General features: G+C 46.5%; 1 pseudogene; it reads right to left on the bottom strand.

The window, feature by feature from the left end:
- Positions 1–5,784: 5,784 nt before the first annotated feature.
- LOC106146397 lies at positions 5,785–21,815 on the bottom strand (annotated as a pseudogene).
- Positions 21,816–22,242: the final 427 nt, after the last annotated feature.

Here is a 22,242-nt window from a genome sequence, read left to right as displayed (position 1 = left end):
CTGGGGGCTGCCGTCTGATGCCCTCAGACCTACTCTAATGTGGCAGATCTAACCTGCCTGTCCGTTTTGCCTTTGAATTCTTTCTACTGCATTGTCTCATCTGCTCCCTCTCTCTCTCTCTCCTCTTGCCTTACTCCCCGCTCTAGCAGTGAGGGGTTTGCCGGGCCTGGTTGAGTTTGGGGTTTGAACTCTGAAAGGCAAAGATCTGAAGAAGCTGCTACAGAGCAGGCCTGTGTGTCTCTACAGACTCCATGAGAAGCCAAGCTGATCCTGCCCCTGACAAATTCCATGCCCCATGTTGCCAGGCCATTCAAAGAAACACTTCCCTCACAATTAAAGAAAGTGGCCCAATTTACTGGTATCTCCCGAGGGCTGGGGCAAGGTTCTTCAAAAGGCTGTATATGCTTTGAATCACCATCTACTATACGGTACTGTGTCTCCCAAAGCAAGGATTCATGGATCTCCAGGAATCAAGGGATAGAAATGTGAATGATACCTTCAGTGGACTGATAATTAGTAGTTAACTTACAACCCCCAGCTGAACTGAGTGAGTGTGGTGCTGGGTGTGGGAGGCCCGCCTGGGGACTGTTGCCAGCAGCATAAGAGGCAGACCTGGAGAAGAAAAAGAGAGGTGTTTGGGAACAATAAAGCTATTGGGAGCTGAGAGGCTGTCAGGAGCTGGTAGAAGCTATAAGGAGCTGTTGGTTATTTTGGAGGAGCTCATCATGATGAACTTGGCTATTTTCATCCTCCGAGGAGCTTGGGACCTCGCTGGCACTGAGAATGGCTTCAGTTCACATTGGGGGAGCTCTGGTCCTCACTTTGAGCATCGCTTCCTGACTCCGGAGGGGAAGATGGTGCACTGCTGGTCTCCTAGAGAAGCTTGCTGCGTTGGCTTCCCTGGTGGGAACTCAGCCATCTTGATCATCGGAGGAGCTTGGGACCTCACTGTTGCTGAAGATGGCTGTGGTACTTTTTGGGGGAGCTCTGATTCTTCTGAGCGTTGCTTCCTGGCTCCAGTGCAGATCCCTCAGCCTGCTAGCACAGGTCCTTCATCCTGCTGGCACAGACTTTCTACATTCTACCACTCACCTTTGGGCCTTCCCAGTGTGGATCTGTGAAATAGGCCTGCTTGAGATATTGTTATGGGCTCTGGATTTCCAGTTGGATTTGTGGGAAGCATTGCTATGAGCTCTAGATCTTAAGTTGGACTCATGTAGGACATTATCATGGGATGCAGGCCCTCAGCTGGATTTTGGTCTATGTTGTATGGACAGATTTCCTGCACTCTCTTGTATATCATTCTGTGGGTGATTATTATAAATAATCTTATAAAATATGTGTCCTGTAGTATTATGTTGTGTTCTCTTGCAAAAATAAGCCCCAAACCATAACAGTACCACTCACTATTTTTTCCAGTGATCCTCTAGCCAAATTTTTGCCTCTTGTTCCCATGACTTTATACTCTGCTGGTTAAAGTCTTAGTTATGAGAGGGGAAGTCTTATACCAGGAAGCACAACAATGATACCACTGAACTGGAAGGTAAGACTTCCCTTGATCACTTTGGTTTTCTCATGCCTCTGAGTAAAGAAGCTAAAAAGGAATTGTAGTGTTGGCAGGCATGACTGACCCTGACTATCAAAGGGAAATTGGACGATTACTCCACAAAGGAGGAAAGGAAGAATATATATTCTTGGAGTGCAGGGGATCCCTTAGGGTGCCTTCTAGTGTTAGCATACCCTGCTATTAAGTTTAATAGGAAACTACAACAACCCAGTCTAGGCAGGATGACAAATGGTCCAGAACCCCCAGGAATGAAGGTGTGGGTCACTAGGGAAAGAACCAAGACCTGCTCAAGTGCTTGCTGGAGGCCAAGGGACTACAGAATGGGTAGCAGAAGAAGATATTTCTAAATATCAGCTATGACCCTGTGATCAGCTATAGAAATTCAGATTATAATTATAATAGTTCTCTCCTAATATGCTTTCTATGTACTATAACATTGATAGATTTAATATTAGCTCTTACATATTGTTAGACCTATGTTGTAATGTACAAATTATGAAATGTTAGGAGTTGGACTTGCATGGGACACTACAGTGAGCTCCAGGTCTCTGACTAGATCTTTCAGATCTCCAGAGCTCAGTCAGGCCTTTTGCACTCTTCCACACCTGACTCTGTGGGTGGCTATTGTAAGCTAATCTTGTAAATTCTTCTATATTTGTATATCTTGCATTAAATCTGTTTTTCTAGTAAGCACTGCATGATACACCCTACAATCCAAGAAAGTGACGCCAATTTACCGGTATCCCCTGAAAGACATTTTGGAGCATCCAGTTTGTGACCCTTTGCCCCCCTTCTTGGCTGTTTCCCAGTTGACCCAGCTGATGCCCCTTCACTGTCACAGTAGCCGTGGGCCCTCCCCCACACGGTGCCTCCAGAATAAGGGTCTTCCCTGTTCAAGCATCAGAAAGAGAACCATGGAGCGCCCAGGTCTGAAGTGATCCCTGAAGTCTCTTATTTCAGTGGTCAGAACTAGTCACAGGCCCTGAGCCACTGGGAAATGGGGAGGCTTCCACATATCTGCACTTTTTGGGGGGACTTTTTTGGGGAGTCTTCTGTGGGTCACTCCCACGCTCGGAAGCCCCCTGCTTTCTAGCTTGGTGGTCCTTATTTCTCTCTCTGTCCTTTATCTCTGTCAATTGCATTGTCCTTCTACCTCTTCATATCTCCACTGCCTTCCCTGAAATTTCCTCGCATCTGTCTTTTGTTCTCCAAATCATTCCACTTGCCTATGCTACCAATTGTGCTATTAAAACAACGGTCACCATTTTAAACGAACTTTTGGAGTCATTTTCAGTACTAAAACTCTAATTTGTTTTTGGCTTTTTTGTTTCATAGAATCTTGCATTTTCAATATGCTTTTCATTCCTTCTTTGTGTACATAATCATTTAAAGCATATTAGGTTTATAACTTGATCAGCACAATTCTGTTAGCATGGCCGAGGCATCCAGTTATTCTATTTATTATACCTACTTACTTTACTTTTTTGTGAATCATTTCCTCTCAAAGTCTGTGATATTAAAGAATTACTGGGAGTTTTTCCTCAATGTGTTGCTGTTTTTTTCTATGGGACTCCCTGATCTAGAAGTGTCTCTAGAAAGTGAGTGATCTTTGCCTTAGCCAAGAAGCCAAGGATTCACCCTGCTGAAAGTACTTTTGCAATGGGATTTAACTTTGTGGAAAGTAACAGTTAAAACTTTACATCTGATTAGGGTGGCGTACGTTTAGGGATTCAGTTGCTAATATGAGACTTGCCTTGTGCATTTTCTGAGCAGAATCAGGTACTTGGGTTTGTTTTTTATAGTCTTTCTTCTAGGAAGGGGCAGTCTTCCAGAGTCCCCACTTTATCTAGAGTTCAGTTTACCACTACTTCATGAAGGTCAAAGTCATATTTCCTTCTACTTTATGGCATTAAAGCCCAGTACATTTGCATTTGCTACTTCCCTGGGCTTCTGTGGCATGGCTTCCTGCATCCTCCCAGAGTTGATACTGTAATGTCTTCTGCATCAGTGCTTGCTCTATCTGGTTCTCCTTCCTTCAAGCTTCTCTATGAATTGCAAAGGGATGGACAGAGAGCTCAGCTGTCTAGTAGGGCAGAGGAGGGGATTTTCAACTTAACATCTTGTTATTAATTCCTAGATTAATTTTAAGGTGGTCCAAGGACTGAATAGTCTAAATCCCTTGGAGCTGAGATTTGCTTTATGACTCAGCATCTGGCTCCTTTCATAAAGTGTTATGTGTACCCTTAGGAATGTCCATTCCCTCATCACGGGTTATGGTGCTAAGTGGGTTACACTAAGTGTGTTTTTTTGATCTATATCTTTCCTGATTTTTTACCTGCTTTCTATCAGATTTTGAGAAAAGTGTGTGAATACCTCTTCTTGTTATTGTGAACTTGTCACTTTCTCCAGTTCTGTCCATTCTTACTGTATGGATAGATTGCTCATTTTACCACTATGAACCATTTACTTGGTCTTTAACAGTATCTCCTTCCCAGAAGTCTACTTTGTCTGATATTAATGCAGTGATAGCAGCGTTCTCTTATCTGAAGTAGTTTTTTTTCCCCTCCAACTTTTACCTTCATTCTTTTTTCTTCTTATTTGAGGCAGATCTCTTGTAAACGACATATAATTGAGGTTTGGGCTGGGTATAGCTGCTGGGAAGCTTTGCCGGGCGGGCACATAGCCCTTGTTTCAATCCTCAGCACCACAATAAACAAACAAACAAACCAGAAACAAACCAAATTCAGACAATTTTAGTCTCCCTTGGAATATTCTACCCATCTATACGTAACATAGTAATTAATACGTTTGGATTTATAGCTACCATTTTACCCCATGTTGCACTTGTTTTATGTTGCTTTTCCATGACTTTGGTTCTTTCTTTACTCATACCTTAAGTTTTATTATCTATTTTTCTGTGTCTATTTGATACCTAAATATTCTTATTTGTATTCTAGTAAGTACTCTGAATATTATGACTTGCATCCTTGACCTCTAACTGTCTAATGTAATTTAAGACTTATTTCTTCCATAAAATGTTAAACCTAACTTTATTGGGCCCACTCTTCTCTGTTATTGAGCATTTTAAATCTACATATATTTTAAAATCCCACAAGACACAAATTTTAACATGGGATAGAGTTACTTATTTGTATTTATGTATTTACTCTCTCTGTGGTTATAGCTCTTAATTGTTTTATGCATTTAAGCTTTTTATTCTGGGTTCCTTACCTCCATGTTATTTTATGCTGTGGCTACAGGTGACAGAGTCTCTCTGTTTGGCTATTTTTCAATACCTATATTTTCCCTTTTTGTTTTCACTGGATATAAAACTCCAGATCAATCTTCTTTCCAGGACTCTAAACATGACATTCTTGTCGAAGAGCCAATTTTAGCCTTATTGTTGTACTTCTAAAGGGATTCTTTCTTTTTTCCTTGGCTGTTTTCAAGATTTTCTTTTGTCTTTATTTTTAGCAATTTAAGCAATTGCTTTTATATTTCTCTTTCTCAAAGTGATTTTTAATCTGCAGATTAATTACTTTTCTCAGTTTTAGAAAGTTGTCAGCTGTTAGTTCTGCAAGTATTTCTTTACCTAATTATCTCTTTCCTCTCAATATGATCTACAGTTACAGTTTTTGCATTTTATCCATGCATCTTTTATGATCTTTTTCATATTGTATGTTTTTCCTGTGTTTCTGTCTGAATTCTTTGTATCTATCTACCTCCAACTCACTAGTTCTTTTTTTTTTTTGCTGGTTCAAATCTATTAAGAATAGATTGCTATACAAATAGGCTATATTAGTAATAAATCTACCTACTGGATTATCATTTTTTGCCATAAATAAGAAATTTACTTTTTAGAAAAATCCAAATGCTGGCATTGTCTCCCAAATTTTTTTTTTTTTTTTTTTTGTCTCCCAAAATTTGACAAATTTATTTATAATTGTTATGAAGTTTACCTGTTGAAACTTGTTCTGAAACATTTTGACTTACATTAATGTTTTATATTCCCACATATCTATTAAAAATTTACACCCACGTGAACATGGAAAAACTTCCAATACCTGATTCCTGTTCTCTACTTTTCCATCAATGTCATATACTTAGGTGCCTTTTGACCCCATGGGAAAAAGTATTTAATATTCAGAAATACCAATAACAGGAAGAAGAGAAAAATAGTGTTTCTGAGAATGAAAATTTCCCACCGTAGTAGATCCTTAAGTGTATTCCCCCTGCAGGAGCCATGCTAGTTGGATATCTTCTGGCATAATTATAGCATGTTTGACATGGATATCCCACAGCTTGGTATCTTCAAATAGGCCAACCAGGTAATCTTCACTTGACTCCTGCAAAGCACCAGTAAGAAGCACAGATCTGTTTTGAAGTCCTGAGCTGTTTGTCACACCAGACTCTGAACAGGAAGTTTGAAAATCGAATTTCTGGAGACTTCTGATAATGTCTGATCTCATGGGGCAACTCAGAGCCAGGTCTGTAACGATGAGGTTGCTTCATCCTTCCCATGGAGGGTGCACTCTTTCGAGGGGCTTTTGTGGCCAATTTCTTGAGTGCTTTACCATTGCTGGTTTTGCGGGCAGTTTGCTTTGTAAGAGCTATGGTAGGGGAACCTCTCTACTGGCTTCCTTCCTCCTCAGGTGAAGCTCAGCTAGTGAGAGGCTGCACTCCCAATAGACAGTGATGATCACCCATGAGGGTACAAACTCCTATCTACTGAATTCTTAATTTTAGTTCTTGAATTTTTTAGTTCTCAACTTTTCCTTTTTGATTCCTTTCATAGCGTTTCAATTTTGAAAGTCTATGCATTTTCCACCTATCTTTTAATCTGTTGCCTTTACCATATTATTCATCTTTGTTGTAAGCCCTTATAAGTCAAGTCCAAATATGAATCATTGTGGGTTTCTCTCTCTTGTCTGGTTTTTCTCCCTCCATCTTTGGCCCTTTGCTCCTGTCTCTTGGCATGCCTCTGTGGTTCTCAGCAATCCCTGACAGAATTCCTCCTTTCCTCTGGTAGTGGGCTTGCTTGGGCTTAGTCACCTCAGCCCAATCAGAGATGGAGGTAACTCAAGGCTGGGAAGGGGGCAGGGTTGGTTCCTACCCACCCCCAGCCCAGGCTCACTCCTGGGGCAGGGTTTTAGGGGTTTCTTGTGGAGAGGCCTGGTGTGCAGCCGGGCCCTTGTTCTATGATGAGTTCTGATTTCTAGTTCCTGTGATCTCAGAACAGTGAGATGATTGAAAATTTCACTTAGCTTTTCAGAGGCTCCTGTTTACCTTTCTGGTTATTCCATTTCAAAGATGAAGCAATCTAAGAAAAGAGGAGTTAACCAACCAGGTGGCCCACAGTCACACTGCGACTGACCCGTCCACACTTAGGCTTTCTCCAACTGCACCCAGTATCCCCCTGGGTCCTAAGACAGCAGAGATCCTGAAAGCTCCCTCTGCAGCTGGGTTGTAGTCAAGTGACTGTCATCAACTGCCACAATCCTGCAGCAGAATGAACAAGAATGAATGGATAACAAAAAGGTGGTATTAATACATGATGGAGTACTAGTCTGCAATAAGGGAGGATAAACTTTAGTCATTTGTAGGAACATGGATGCATCTTGAGGCCATAATGTAAGTGAAATAAACAAGGCATACAGGTTAAATACTGCATGGTTTGTTTTATGTAAGAAACTTGAAATATGAAGAGCAGAATAAAAGATAATAGGAAATAGGGAGGTAGATATTTTTGTAAATGAGAAGCGACCAAGAGATGGAAGGAGAGGGAGGGAAGGCAGGGGAAGGGATGAAAACAGAACTGAGATGTGCTATGCATACATACCAATTCCCCCAAGGAAGATCATCAGTATATGTTTCAAATATGTACTAATAAATACCAAAATTTAAGAAACACAATTTAAAAAAAAACTTCACTTGACAATAGCAACAATGTTACACTACTAACTGATCCATGAGTGCATGAGTCAGGGACTCTGGCAGCTCTGCTGGGTAGGTCTTCAGGTTTTGGCTGGGCTTGTCCACATGTCTGCCGTTCAGCCACAGGATGGCCAATCTAGAACAGAGGCCGCTGGGACAGCTGGGTAGCCTGGCTTTGCTGCACACGGCTCCTCCTCCAGGATACTCTTCCTGCTCTCAGGGCAAAGGAGACTGAACTGGAGATGGAAAATGCAAATGCTTTTCCAGCTTCTGTTGTGTTATGTTTACTACCACCCCATTGGCCAAAGCAAGTCACGTGGGGCTGAAGAATGGGGCAGAGAGTCACAGCCACCGAAGGCCCTGAAATTCCCATGGGTAGAGCGTGGCTAATGAGAAGGTGTGGAGCAGGACATAGCTACAATCAGTCTATGACCAGAGGGAGAAGGCTGACAAGCCTGCTAGTTAGCCACAAGGCAGACAACAGTGTCCTCTGGGGCTCACCTGGGAAAAATCCGCTGGTGGGTTCCTAAGTCCCAAAGAACTCTTAATCGGACAGTAGTTAGTAGACTGCACTGCCCCCAGGCAAATCAAGCATAAAACAGAAGTTTGGCAAGTTTCCTGGCAACTTTCTTGGATTAGAACCAATAGGCAAAAGATTCAGAAATACATGCGATTTCCCCCTTTCATCAGCAGTCATTTCCCTTCCTTAGGGCTCACCAATGGCAAGAAGCAGGCTCCTGGGAGGGGCGGGAGGATATGTCACTGTGGAGGGCAGAATGGTGGGCTTGGGAACTCACATGTTTGCTTCCCCGGGTGGGGAATCAGTGGAGGAGCAGAAAACAGAAGGAAACAAAAGAATCTATAAGAGATGACAAGGCTCAGCGTACTCAAGAAGTACGGCTCTGAGCTTGCCAAAAACCCAGGGGAAGGGTGCCAGGCCTCATTGTTCTCCAATCTGCAGAAACTTACACTTCATGGAGCTGGGTGGGCTGGTGCCAGCTGCTAAATTGGAGAACTGCTGCTCTTAAATTAGGAATTTATCAGCGCTTCTGGGCTTACAAGGAGCAAAAGCATATTCCTCTCCCTGGAGGGTATGCCAAGTCCAAATGCAGACACAGAAGGTGAACAAGATAAATGAAATATCTGTGTCTTTAGGAAAGGGAGAGAATGAAGGGAACACTCCTTAGAGTAGGTACACCCTTGGGGGGTTAATGCAGTTGGGTGGCTGCTTCCACCCCATAAAATGGGCTGACCTTAGGGCGACCTGCTTGTCCTGGTTTAGCCAGGGTGTCTGTGATTTCAAGACTGAAGTCCTATGTTCTAGAAAGTCCTCTCAGTCTAAGTTACCTTATTGGAGGCCAGCCAGGAAGTGGGAGCCATGACCACCCCTGTTGTCCTTTCTCTGTTAAGGACCATCTACCTGAACTGCGGGATCTGCACACTGTGGCCACAGGCCATCTTGTGGCAGGTGCCCATGGCTGGGTGGCCTGTGGTGTCTGCTGCCTGGCCTCGTCCCCGAAATCATGGTGCTGGGAGTGGGGAGTGCTCCCTTTCTTATGGCTTGCCTGCCGCCTCCCATCTCACATCTGGAGGAGAATCTGCCTGGCATAGTATGTTTGGAGGCACAAGAACTTGCAGGAAGATGCCAGTAATCCAGAAGAGCACAGGAAGTGTTTTTGGGCAGCCCAGCGCTTCTCAGTTGCTGCTAGTGGTAGGCAGCTTACATCCCCTGGCCTTGGTGTTCCTGGCCTGGCCTCACCGCAGAAGAGCTCTGCCCTGCTCCTGGAGTGACTGCTGCTGTCTGAGCTGGGAATCAGAGGGTGTTTACTAAAAAATTAAAAACTAGTCCACAGACGGACTGATCATCCTTTTCAGCAGAGAGGATGAGGAGCCCTCCAACCCATGATGTGGTCCCCCTTGAAGACCTCTAGCCTGAGGCTGCAAGCTGTTCAGACTAAGGTCCTGCTCCCAGCCACAGAGCCTCCTGCAGGGCTCTCTGCTCCACAAGGCTGGAAGCTTGGGCCTCCTCCCGTGTGGGTTCAAGGGAAGCCTGGACACTGACATTCAGCAGAAAATGGAAAGTAGTCAGCTCCCACTATAAACTCATAGACATCACCACTGTCTCCCTGAATGTCCACAATTTGCAGCATTTCACTGGCCACATGGGAGGTGCACAGGACTGACTTAGGAGAGGGAATGAGAAGGAGCACTTTCTTTGTCACCCCTCTCCCCTTTTAATCTTCTGCAGTGCTGGAAAATGTTTGTATAAGACTCTTTTTGTGTGTAGGGTGGGTTTCATGTGGGTGTGTGTTTGCAGTCGTGTTTGGATGCAGATATGAGTGTGGGGGTGTTTGCGATTGTGTGTTTGGGTGTGGATGTGAGTGTGGATCTGTCTGGGACCATATTTGTGTGTGGATGTGAATACGGGGGTGCTGTGTTTGTGTGTGGATCTGTTTATGACTGTGTGTTTGTGTGTGGATGCCAGTGTCTGTGTCGATGTGTGTGTTGATATATGTTTGCATCGTATGTGAATGTGAAGGTATTTGTGTGTGGGGTATGTTTGTGGAGGTTTTTATACGTGTGGGGTATGTGTATGTGTGTGTATGTGTGTGACTGTGTGCGGAGGTGTGTGTGTTGCTGTGTGTTTATGTGTGGATGCGCACGTGGGAGTATTTGTGTGTAGAGTGTGGGGACAGCGCTGGGGACACCTGTCCTCAAGGAGCTCTGGCCCTTAGGGAGGCTGGAGAGCAGGGTGCAAGTAGTCATGCTGTAGCGGGGCTGCCGAGTGCACTGAGAAGCACAAGGTAGCCACAGCGGAGCAGGGCTGGGTGTGGCTGATGGGCGAGCAGCCAGGGTGGGGAGAGGAGCCTGGATGACTGTGGCTGGAAAGGAGATGTGAGGTCCAGTCTGAGGGCAGAGAGGACCGTGCCGCCGCGGGGTCACCTCCAGCTCACACCTGCAGGGCAGATCTCTGAGCAGTGCCTTGAGCTCTCAGGTCTAGCCCCATGTGCATGGGCTTGGATTTCTAGGGGTTACCTGGGGCTTTTGTTTTCTCTGGTTGCTGCTCACCTGCCCGGCACCACCTCCCTGCCCCAAGGGCATTGCACTCTCCGTGGCTCAGGCCCACTGGGAGTCAGCCTGGACTCTGACCCCTGATCCCTGTCCCGTGCCTCTGGGATTCTCTGAGCCCCTTCTTGCTGCCGTCATGACTGAGAGGGATGTAATCCTAGTGGTCCACGCCTGCCTCTGGCTTCCTTATGCCGGTCAGCTCCTGAAGGAACTTGAATTTTTTTTCTGGTTGCCATAATAGGCAAACAACAGTTTAAGGACAAATGTGATGTGAGCTAAATTACACTTCAGAGAGAACCCTCTGCCTGCCTGCTGAAAGTGACTTGGGTGGAGCTGGGATGGACAGGCAGGGGTCATAGCTCAGGCTCCCTGGGCACGACAGCAGTTCCCCTGATGGTGGCCGTGTCTCCATCTGTGCTGCCCAGCACAGCAGCCGCTGATCACTTGGAATCTGGCTAGGATGTGAAACTTCACTTCAATGAACTGAAGTTTGGAGCAGGCCTGCGGACAGAGGTTCTGTGCGATTCTAAGGCCATCAAGTGAGTGTGACATTTCTATTTGGTTGCACGCATGGGAGAGCCTGGGGAGAAGCAGGAGGGATCTGCAGCTGGTTGGAATTCTTTTTTTTTTTTTTTTTTTTTTAACAGTCTTGCTATGTGGTATGGGGGATGGCACCCAGCACTTTCACACTGAGTTACACCCCCCAGCCCTTTTCATTTGTATTACTTTTTATTTGGGGACGTGGTCTGACTAAGTCACTAAATAGCCCAAGCTGGGCTCAAATTGAGCTAGTGATCCTCCAGCCTTGGCCTCTTAGAGTGCTGATAGGAAAGGTGTGCACCACCCTACTGGCTTGAAGGCTTCTTAAGCCTTAGGAGTGGACAGATCACAGAAGAAGACAGTGTCCCACAAATAAGAAGAGACTCGGAGTGACAAGGCAGTGCCCGCTGCCAGTAGGCAGTTAAGGGCTAAACTATAAAGTTAAGCCCAGCTAGTAAATATAACGTCTGTTTTGCCACTGGGCTTGTGGGCTGTAAATTCATTCTGGCTTTAGGTTCCAGCCTATGGTAGGTGTGAGTCCAGGGTCCCAGCCAAGAGAAAGCAATGCTGTGCTTTCTGCCCCATATCCTCAAATACTAGTAGCTGACTGGAAGCCACCCTGGGATTTATTGGTGATTAAGTTTGAGTCATTAAAAGATGCAGATCAGCTGGCCTTGTGAACCTCTGACTGTCCTATGGGACCAGAGTGTGTTTCATAGTAACTGTGAAAGAGCTTTGAAAAATATCCAGTCTGACTCAATGAATTTAACAGAGGGGAGAAACATCTCTGTTAAACCAGCAAAAGACTGTTTTCTTAACAGGACTGAAATTCCCTGTTACTAATTTCTGAGCCGTGAATCAAATATTTTAGGCACTTAAGTCTTGAGTGTTAGATTCCAAATGGCTCCCCCTCTGCCTCTGGAACTTGAGCTCTATCCTGCATCAAAGGTGACTGGTGATTAAGGCTCTGCTGGGTCCTGGCCCAGGGGCTCTAACTCATGAAGCAGGGGTGCGATCTTGTTTTCCTGTGAATTTGAATGGACCCCAGTGTACCAAGGTGGAGTGGCCTGGAATCCAGCTGTGCTTGATATTTCCCTCCCTGTCCCCAGCTGTGACAAAAGTATCCTTTATTTGCATTTTATTACACAATTCATGAACTGACTTCATTGAGAGGCAGGCAGAAATGAAAAGTTCTCAATTCAAATAAATGATTAGAAGAGATCATAAGAATATATGGAGCACTCTATTACTCATTTTTCAAACTGCCACTCCCAGTTTATGAGTGTGGGCCTCTAAGGGAACCCCGCAAAGACTACTTCGGCCTAAGGAGGCCATCTGTTTTCAGGTCCCCCAATAGAACCAGCAGAGGGCAGGCTGGACCCGGGAATGTGCTAGTGATGGCTCTTTGGCAAGATGCAGCTTCCTGAGATGCAGCTTCCGGCAAGATCCCAAGGACGTCTGACTTTTGCCTTCCTCCACAGCCCCCAGGACTCAGTTTCCTCTCCACCAAAGAGAAATCTCTGGGATTCTCCCCAAGCTCTCCTGCTCCCCTTGCCTTCCTGCAAGGACCTGCTTGTTCCAGGAACTGGCCTGCGCCCCTGTCCCTTGGGAGCTTTGAGTGTGTGTGTGTGTGTGTGTGTGTGTGTGGGGGGGGTCTTGTGACAGCATTCGTTCATTCCCTCCCTCTTTTCCTCCCTCCTGCTACCTTCTGGGGACACTCACCTTACACTTACAGCCCCGAGTCAGCCTGCTGCCTGCCCTGTACTCTGGACCTGGTCTTACCTGACAGGCAGCCTCTGCCCCAGCTCTGCCTTGTGGTAGTAATGTGACTCTGTTTCTCCACACCTCCACTCTCTCACCTAAATGGGATCAAACTGGTTAATATCTGAGAAGTGCTTAAAAGAAGGCTTTGTATACAATGAGTGTGAGAGAGACAGAGATAGACTTAGATGTAGACATACAGTCTTCTTAAATTGGGGACACTTTTTTTTCAGTGCACTTTAGGGTGCTGCCTTGGGTGAGACCTCTGGAGCTAGCTCAGCACCCCCTGCACTAGTCAGAAGCTGCCCTTACCTAGCTTCCCAGCCCCAAGGCTGAGCAGCAGCGCCCCCCCCCCCCCCCTGTGGCCTCTCCGCCCAGGGCATTATGCTGCATTCTTTTTACAGAGATGCTAACCTGTAAAGCTCTAGCCTTCAATGTGCTGTGAAAAGACAGAGGATTGAATTTTCCTACAGTTTCTTTTAAATGCTTAGAGGTTGAGTTTCAGTCCTGGACTCTGGAAAAGTAAGGCAACCCTGAAATTATATACAGGTCTGGATCATTTCAGAAGCCTCTGGAGGCTTGCAAGTCTGCTGAGAGCTCCAAGGAGCCCCAAAGCCCCCCTTGCTGCCCACCCCAGTGGCTTGGGATGTAGACAGGCAGTGGACACACAGCCAGGACTAGAGTAGGGGCCAGGAGACAGCTGGGGCATGGAACAGGAGGCGGGAGGCAGATGTCTAGAGCAGGGATGCTGTCCTCTGGGCCACAGCTCAGGAAACTGGGCCCTGAGCTCCTTTCTGCACAAGGCTTCTTTGTTGGGTTTGAATCCCCTGGAGGGACAATTTTGGCTCCCGAGGTTCTGTGCAGCCCCTACTGACCCCACCCCACTCAAGCAGGCTATGTTTCCAACAAAGACCCCTGGGAGCAGCTCAGATTCCCTCTGCTTCAAGAGCAGGGACCAGCCTTTGCTGTGTCTGCCTGTATTTTAAAAGGTTTTTTATTTGGGAGGAACCCTAGGGTGTGTGCATTGTCTGAATTCCAACGTAAGCCCTTTTTGTTTTCATCCTCATTCTGTCTGGTTTCCTCTGACACATGTAATCAGTTGAAATATTAATTGCAAAAAGATGTCTGGGGACATAGAGCTGGAAGTGATTTGATCTGTCTTCTTCCTCAGCGGAGGAAGAAACAGGCCTGGGGAAGGAGACAGTTGTCCTAGGGTCTCTTGAGCTTTATTCTTGGCCCTCCCAATTTGCTTGGTCTTGGACTCTTGCTGACTCAACAGACATTTCCGGTGCTGATCTTCCTGCTAGTGGCAAAGCACTAGGCAGTGTGTGAACAATACCAGTAATAACAGGGAATCCCTGCATAGAGCTTGAGCCCTGGGAAGGGAGGTGTGTTGGTTTGGGGCTTGTTTTGCAAGGGGGAACAATAATACAATACAGGACACATATTTTATAAGATTATTTATAATAGTCACCCAAAGAATGATATACAAGAGAGTGCGGGAAACCTGTCCACACAACATAGATCAAAATCCAGCTGAAGGCCTGGATCCTGCAACAATGTCCTGCATGAGTCCAGCTGAATACCTAGAGCTCATAATAACGCCTCCCACAAATCCATCTGGAGGCCCAGAGCCCATAACAATATCTCATGCAGGCCTGTTTCACGGATCTGCACTGGGAAGGCCCAAAGGTCGGTGGTGGAATCTAGGAAGTTTATGCCAGAGGGACGAAGGATCTGTGCTAGCGGGCTGACGGATCTGCACTGGAGCCAGGAAGCCATGCTCAGAAGAACCAGAGCTCCCCAGAAAGGTACCACAGCCATCGTCGGCAACAGTAAGGTCCAAAGCTCCTCCGATGATCAAGATGGCCGAGTTCCCATCAGGGAAGCCAATGCAGCAAGCTTCTCCAGGAGACTGGTAGTGCACCATCTTCCCCTGCAGAGCCAGGAAGCGATGCTCAAAGTGAGGACCAGAGCTTCCCCAAAGTGAACTGAAACCATTCTCAGTCCTGTCATGTCCTGAGCTCCTCGGAGATGAAAACAGCCGAGTTCATCAGGAAAGCCAGCATGATGAGCTCCTTCAAAACAACCAACAGCTCCTTATAGCTTCGACTAGCTCCCAAGAGCCCTTCTCTGCTCCCAACAGCCTCCTTCTTCTCCAGGTCTGCCTCTTATGCTGCTGGCACCAGTCCCCAGGTGGGCTTCACACACCTAGCACCACGCTTACCCAGTTCAGCTGGGGGTTATAAATTGACCACCAGTGGTCAATCCACCACAGGAGGTGAGTGAGCAGAAGACTTCTGGACTCTAGGTGTAGGGCAAGGGGATGGGCATGGACTCCCCCTTCCCTAAATGAGTCACTCATTGAGTGGGAACCCCAAGGCCCCTGACATGCTGGAGTGATAGGTGATGCAGAACTCTCACCATAGTGATGGCCTTCTGCTTAGAAAGAGAAAGGGTGCTTGGTGGCTTGAGTGATAGGCAGCCAAGCAGGAGTGATGCAGTCAGGGGTCAGGAGAGCAACAACGAGGCCCTCAGTCCTTGCACAGGAAGTGACTTGTTTCCCTGTTTGCAAATTAAAGGAGAATAGTGACAAGATGAAGTCTACAAGAGTGACATATGCTCTGGTGGCCAAGGGCTGGGTGGAGACTAGAAGGCTAGGCCTCCTAGGGGCAGTGGAAGGAGCTGGTAAGAGAGGCTCCAGCTCAGGGGCCAAGGGGGAATGTGGCCACTCTGAGTAGTGGTGGAGGTACAGGTTGGGATACCTGCCTCCGAGGGAGGGAACACAGCAGGTGCTGCAGACACCACCTGCTTCCCTGCCTTTTCACATGAGCTAGGTGACTTTGGGAAATAACTTCTCTGGGACTCTGCTGCAATCTCTGACTGAGTACTTGCACCTTGGGCCAGTCAGAGTGAGGAATGAAAGCATCCTGTCCCTGAGTACCTGTGTGCAGTGGGCCACCATCAGTTTGTTCGCCCAGCAGGGAGAATTGGGATCCAGGTGGGAGACAGGGCAGGAGTCCCTCACAAGGCAGAACAGGCAGGTGGCTCTGAACAGACTGAGAAGGCCCACCCAGCCCCAGAGTGACATTTCCATGGAAACCTGGTCTTGCTACTGAGCCCTTACTGGCAGGTTCTGTGGCTGAGTGCCCGCACAGCCTGGGTTGGTCGGGCCTATCTCTTCCTCCCAAACTCTGAGAACCAGAACAAATTTCCTTAACAGAGTGCTGTAGGGGTTGTTGAAAAGTAGAATGCAAGTTTCTGAATGTGGAAGCTTCTGGATCCAGAACAAGATAACAAACAAAAAACCATAGCTCAGGTGGGCAATTCTCCACGAACTGTAGAAAGAGCCCTAAGGTGGGAGGCCTGGGGTACTAACAGCTCTAGAGCAGATGCCTCACCCCATCCCTCTGCCTGTGGATGCCCCTTCAAGGTCCTTAGTGTGAGCACCCCTGGGGCTCCTAGTGCTGGCTCCCACCCCACTGCTTCCTGTTCTCTCCTCTCTGCTTTGGCCCTTGTCTCCCTCTCTCCATCCTCACTGCCCACCATCTTCCCTCTCAAAGTCAGCAAGGCCTCCGGAGAGGACACGGTGTGCGAGTGCGCATGCGTAGGCGGGCTTTAGGTGCCCATGTCCTTGAGACTGGGTGGGGGTTGTGAGAGTTTTCCAAATTCAGAAAGCAAGTATGTGGGAGGATGAACGAGGAGCTGCCTGAGGGAGCAGGCTGCAGTGTCTCAGTGTCTTCTTTGAAAATTAAGGAAGAAGAGTTCTACTTTGAGTTCTAAAGTCACTGGCTTGAAAGGACACTACCCACCCCTCACCCCAGGGCTGCAGTTCCTCGTTTGCTATCGTCATCAGTCAGTCACCACAGCAGAGCTTCTTTGTGGGTGTTTGGTTTGGGGTGAGTTGGGACCTCCTTCCCCCAGCTGGATGTCAAGGAGCTTGGGTTTAGGCAGGGTCCTTATTCTCCTTTTAGGCTGCTGATCACTTTTCATATAAATTTTCACTTGACAAAAGGCTCTGCAGCTCTAAATCACTTGGAAATTCTTAGATCTAGCAGCTCAGAATCTACTGGCTGTAACTTTTGATGGCTTGGCAATAATCCCTCTTTATAAGGTAACCAACCTTCCTGGTTTGCTATGGACTGAGAGGTTTGTGGGCATGGGACCTACAGGGGTAAACCTGGATGGTCTTGCACAAGCCAGGTCCATTGGTCACTGTCTTGCAAGCTCACTTGAGTAGCCTATAGTTCAAGGCATGCTCATTTTGGCAAGAGAAAGACACATCATTTCAAAAACTCCCTTGATGCCTGTATGCCGAGAAAAGTGAGATGGAGAACACAGTGCAGTAGTAACACAGTATGGGAGGAAGGAGAGGAGGCCGGCTTCTCCCCATATGTCCTGAAAAGGGTACCTGCTTTAACTTGCAAATCACAGAGCACAGTTCCTGGGCCCAGCCAAACCCACTGGGGCCAGGCTGGTGGGACTGATGGGTGGCAGGAGGAAGGGGAGTTTTCAAAAGGAGCAGAATTTCACACTGAATCTAAATCTACTCCACAGGCTCATAAAATCCTAATATAGCCCTGGGACTGTCATGTTTATAGACAGAACATCAGCCAGCGTGGCAGAGGCAGGGACTTGGAGAGAGACCAGAGAGTTTGCAGAACAAACACACCAGGGAAAGTCTTGGATTAAAATAATGGAGCAGCCTCTCAGCAGGGTAAGGCAGGACAGCCTTGCACTCTGGGTCTGGTCCTCTCACTGTGCCAGCGAGCTATAGTCCAGTCTGAAGCTATAATGGCTCTGGTCTAAGAGCCAGTCCATGTCCATCCCTGGCCTGAGTTCCCCTTGGGGATGAGAAGGGAACTTGGCCCTGGGAAAGAAACTCCACCCCACCCCCAAGCATGACAGACTCCTCTACAGGACTAGAAGCTCACATGTCCATGACAGCGAGTGATGTAGGTGTCAGCTCAAGTCTGATGGGTATACTTGGATGGATTTGAGGAGGGCTGGAGGTGGCTGAGAAGCAAGTAGGGCTAGGAGGGTCGTGGAGCGCAGGGGTCAGAGAGGTTCTGTAGGCTTCTCAGGAGGCTCAAGGCTAGATTCTGAAGTACGCAGGCAGGTAGAAAGTGAGACCATCCTAGGCAGGGAAACTTACAGCAAAGGCAGGCCCGGAGGTTGGATGAGCCCTACAGCAGCAAAGGAAGCAGGCAGGAGAGAGCAGATGAGCACCCTCTAGTCCTGACATGACAGACAAGAAGAAAACCCAAACCAAGTCAGTGCAAAGAGGTTACAAACCAGTGCAGAGAGGTTACAGCATAGACTCTACCTAGGACAGACAGGCTTGGGCACCAAAGAAAGATGGAAGCAGCCCAGCCAACAACAGAGGTCATGCTGACCCCAGGGGCCAACACCCAAAGAGCACCTGAGTGCTGAACAGGGGCTCCTAAATCCATTTGATTTCCCGGTGCCCTCCCTCTGCCAGCCCAGCACTCTGGGAATTGTCATGCTTCTGGGTTGGCATAATGACTTTTTAATTTTTCCCCATTATGTGCTTTAAAGAAGTAATTTCCAAACATGGGTCTGTGTGGAAAAAAATGAGAAAAGAAGTTTTCCTGGGTTTGAGGCAAAATGTGACACATAAAAAATATATAATGAGTTTTTCTTAAAGCCAAGTTTATTCAGTGTGAAGGTATATTCGTTTTACTGAAATGATGCCATTCCTATATTTTTGCACTTCACCTGGCTTTTTTGGATATAACCATGGTCTCTGAATTAACTTTAAGTAAAAATTATTAGTTCCCCAAATCTTGGAGTTGGGATCCGCCACTTAGATCCTGTCTAGGTTATACATCAGTGTAACATGGCATTCTGATCTGTAGGCATTAGGGACAGAGCACAGCAGACTGTACGAGACCACCCACAGGGTATGCAGTAGGGGTGACGGCCTTCTCCCCTGCCTCCCCGCCTTCCTACCTCTGTTCCCTGCGAGACGTGTGTTACTGTGATGATGGTACACCACAAAACAGACGCAGGTTAGTTGGTACTAGAAGGTTAGAAGCTATAAAATCTTTGTGAGGTTTTGTTTCTTTTTTTTTTTTTTTTGGTTTTTCTCCGGTACCGGGAACCGAACTCACGACCTTGCGCTTGCCAGGCAGGCGCTTTTGCCACTGAGCTAAATCCCCAGCCCCAGAGGTTTTGTTTCTTTAAGCAAGGCCTTAATAGGGAAGAGTTTTTCTTCTCTTGTGCCAGACATGAGTGAGATTAGAGTCACCTAAGATACCAATAGTTGGCCACTGTGACACTTCTGTGTCACCCCCTTTGACCTTTCTCCAGCTATGCATTTTCCCTAGGGTCAAAGAGTCCAAAAGCCGGTCTGACATGCTGACTCAGAGCCCCTATAAAGAAGGAAAAATAACAATCTTTCTACCCTTTGTAGTGCTTAGATGGATAAACCCGAGTTATGAGAGACTAACAAGAGTGAAATAAACTGGAGATAACATGTATATCTCATGCCCAAAGAGGTGAGTTAATTTTAAGGAGATGGCTGGAAATTCAGGCTTAAATGCCATTGTCCCCAGAAAGAAAGATGTGGGAAAAGCTTTTTATGAGGAAGTACCCAGGAGAAGCGCGGTAAACAAGAGCAAAGTTTGCTGTGCAGATTGATGACACCCTGCAGCGATGTGGTCTCACCCGTGCCTTCCTGCCTTCCTGGTGCAGCTGGGAAGATTTCCCTAGAGATGTTAATTTCCCTCACCAAAGGGTAACTTCTATTTCATTTTCAGAGCACAGAGCTTCTCCTGAGTCTGTAGCTTCTTAAAATAATCTGCTCAAAATAGATTTTATGGCAAAGAGACATATTTTGGGGTGGCATATTCTTATCTCCTATATACTTTTCCTTGTGTACAGTGATCCAGTTCCTAGAACCTTGGAAGTCCCTGTCCAAATAAATGGTCCTGAGTAATGTGAGTCCTCCAGAGAAACAAAACAAATAAAAGACAGATATTTGTTCCTTATAATAAATTCCATATCCATATGTCATTACTTATAAATTATTCCATAGATAGATAGATGGATCCCTTTTATTTAAAAAGAGCTGTATGTACATAGGAAGAGATTTGCTACAGGAATTGACTCATTTGGTTATGGGGAAGTCCCAGGATTTGCAAGTGGCAATGGTGTAAATTCTAGTCTGAGTCTGAAGGCAAAAGACTAATGTCCCAGATAAAGGAGAGTAAATTCTCTCTGACTCAGTCTGGTCTGCAGTTCTATCAATGCCTTCAGTGGATTGGACAAAGCTCACCCTCATGGAGAAGAGCAATTTACTTTACGCAGCTCACAGATTCAAGTATTAGTCTCATCCAGAAGCACCCTGGCAGACACATCCAGAATAATTACTTAACAAAAATATTTGGGCAGAGTAAAACCAAACATCACAGACAGAATGGCCCTTCCAGGGCCTGTGCTTGCTTTCTTCCCAGACCCCTCTTCCCCAGGTGGGCCATACTACCACATGGGCACCTCTTGGCTGAATGAGGACAAGGTGGGCTATTTACAGACATGAGTAGAAGATCTAGGATATGAGGAGCTGGAGGGTGAACATAGGCATACATGAAAGAAGGGCTGGGTAGGGGAAGAAACAGGGGACAGACAGGGCCCACTGTCACCACACTATGCAGTCCAGGGCAGAACTCCATGAAATCTGTGATGATTAATCTCAGTTATTAACTTGACTGGGTTAAGAGACAGCTAGAACAGTACGTCACAGTTTTGGGTGTATCTGCGGGCGTGTTTCCAGAGATGATTGCCCTGTATGCCGGTGGCGCCATCCTGTAGGCTTGTAGCCTATGTGGAATGCAAAGGGGAAGGAGGAGGAAATCAGCTGTACTTGCAAGTTCAGTTCTGCTTGACCTGGTGAGTCTTCACCATGGACATTGAACTCCAGATTCTTTAGCCTTTCCTTGTCAACTCATACCAGCTGCTTTCCAGGGATCTCCCAGGCTTTCAGCCTTGGAGTGGAGCTGCACCCTTATTCCCTTTTGCTTTGAGGTTTCCAGCTTCTAGGACTGAGCAGCACTGGATTCTCTGGTTCCGTAGTATGCAGATTAACTTGTGAACTATCCAGTTTATAATCCTGTGAATCCATCTAATAAATCCCCTTGAATGATCACACACACACACACACACACACACACACACACAGAGAGAGAGAGAGAGAGAGAGAGATTCTGTTCTTCTAGACAACCCTAACCAATACAGAGTCCAAGAATTCTCAATTTGAACTTAATTTTCCAGGTTGCTATGAAAGTGAATTCGTCAGTGTAGAAGGGTAGAATGTATTTCACAGACTGACTGTTGGATTTGCAACATTAGAATACTTAGATGTATGGTGTGTTTTCTACGTCTGTACATTTTCCCAGACTCTGAAGGTCCTGTTTGTGTGGGTGGGGTTTTGATAATGTGAAACTTGCAAATTAGAGAAGAGCAGAGGGTTTTCAGAGAGGGCTGCTATTTCACTGGCCTCCAAAGTGGCAGGATTCTGAGGTGCAGTGAGGATAGGACAGATGTGGTGGCCTCTGATTATGATGTGTACTTTGGAAACTAGATGGAAATTGATGTCTGGTTGAATAGGGCAGGCTGAATAGGTGAATTTACCTCGACTCTCACCAAAATCTTACAAGAAAGACAGTACAGAGATTCAAGGAAGTACAGATCCTCTAGAACAAAAATAACACGAACAAGACAGGATGTTTTGGAGCTGGACAGTGGATTCATGAATGTCTCTGTCTGCTCAGCTGCTATAACAAAACATCATAGATGGGGTTTTCACAAACTGTAAAAACTTACCACTCACAGTTCTGGAGGCTGGAAGTCCAAAGCAAAAGTTCAAATACATCCAGTGACTGGTGAGTATCACTTCCTCATAGATGATGTCTTCTTGCTTCATGCTCACGTGGTAACAAGGGCAGCAGGCTCCCTGTGGCCTTTGTTCCTAAGGGCACTAATCTCATTCATGAGGGTAGAGTCCTTATCACTCGTCTCCTCCAATAGGCCCACCTCTTAATGCCATCAGCCTGGGTATTAGCTTCCAACGTGTGCATTTGGGTGAGCACTCATGTTCAGACCACGGCAGTGAGGGTGAACGACTGGTGCAGGATGGATGAACTTTCAGTGCCTCCTTCTGGATTGTCAGTCCAAGCCCATAGATCATTGGGAAAAAACGAGAGACAGAGACAAAATACTTGTGTGTGGTGGGGGTGGCGCATAGAGAAGGGAACAAAAACACCTTTAAAAATCTTCAAACAATTTTATTATAGAGGGCTGGAGATATAACTCAGCAGCATAAGTGCCTGCCTGGCAAGCACAATGTCCTG

This window comes from Chinchilla lanigera, unplaced genomic scaffold (genome assembly GCF_000276665.1).
Source record: "Chinchilla lanigera isolate Chin_1 unplaced genomic scaffold, ChiLan1.0 scaffold00076, whole genome shotgun sequence".
NCBI classification, from domain to species: domain Eukaryota; kingdom Metazoa; phylum Chordata; class Mammalia; order Rodentia; family Chinchillidae; genus Chinchilla; species Chinchilla lanigera.
The sequence above is the reverse complement of the archived record's forward strand: the minus strand, read 5'-3'. Positions and strand labels throughout refer to the sequence as shown.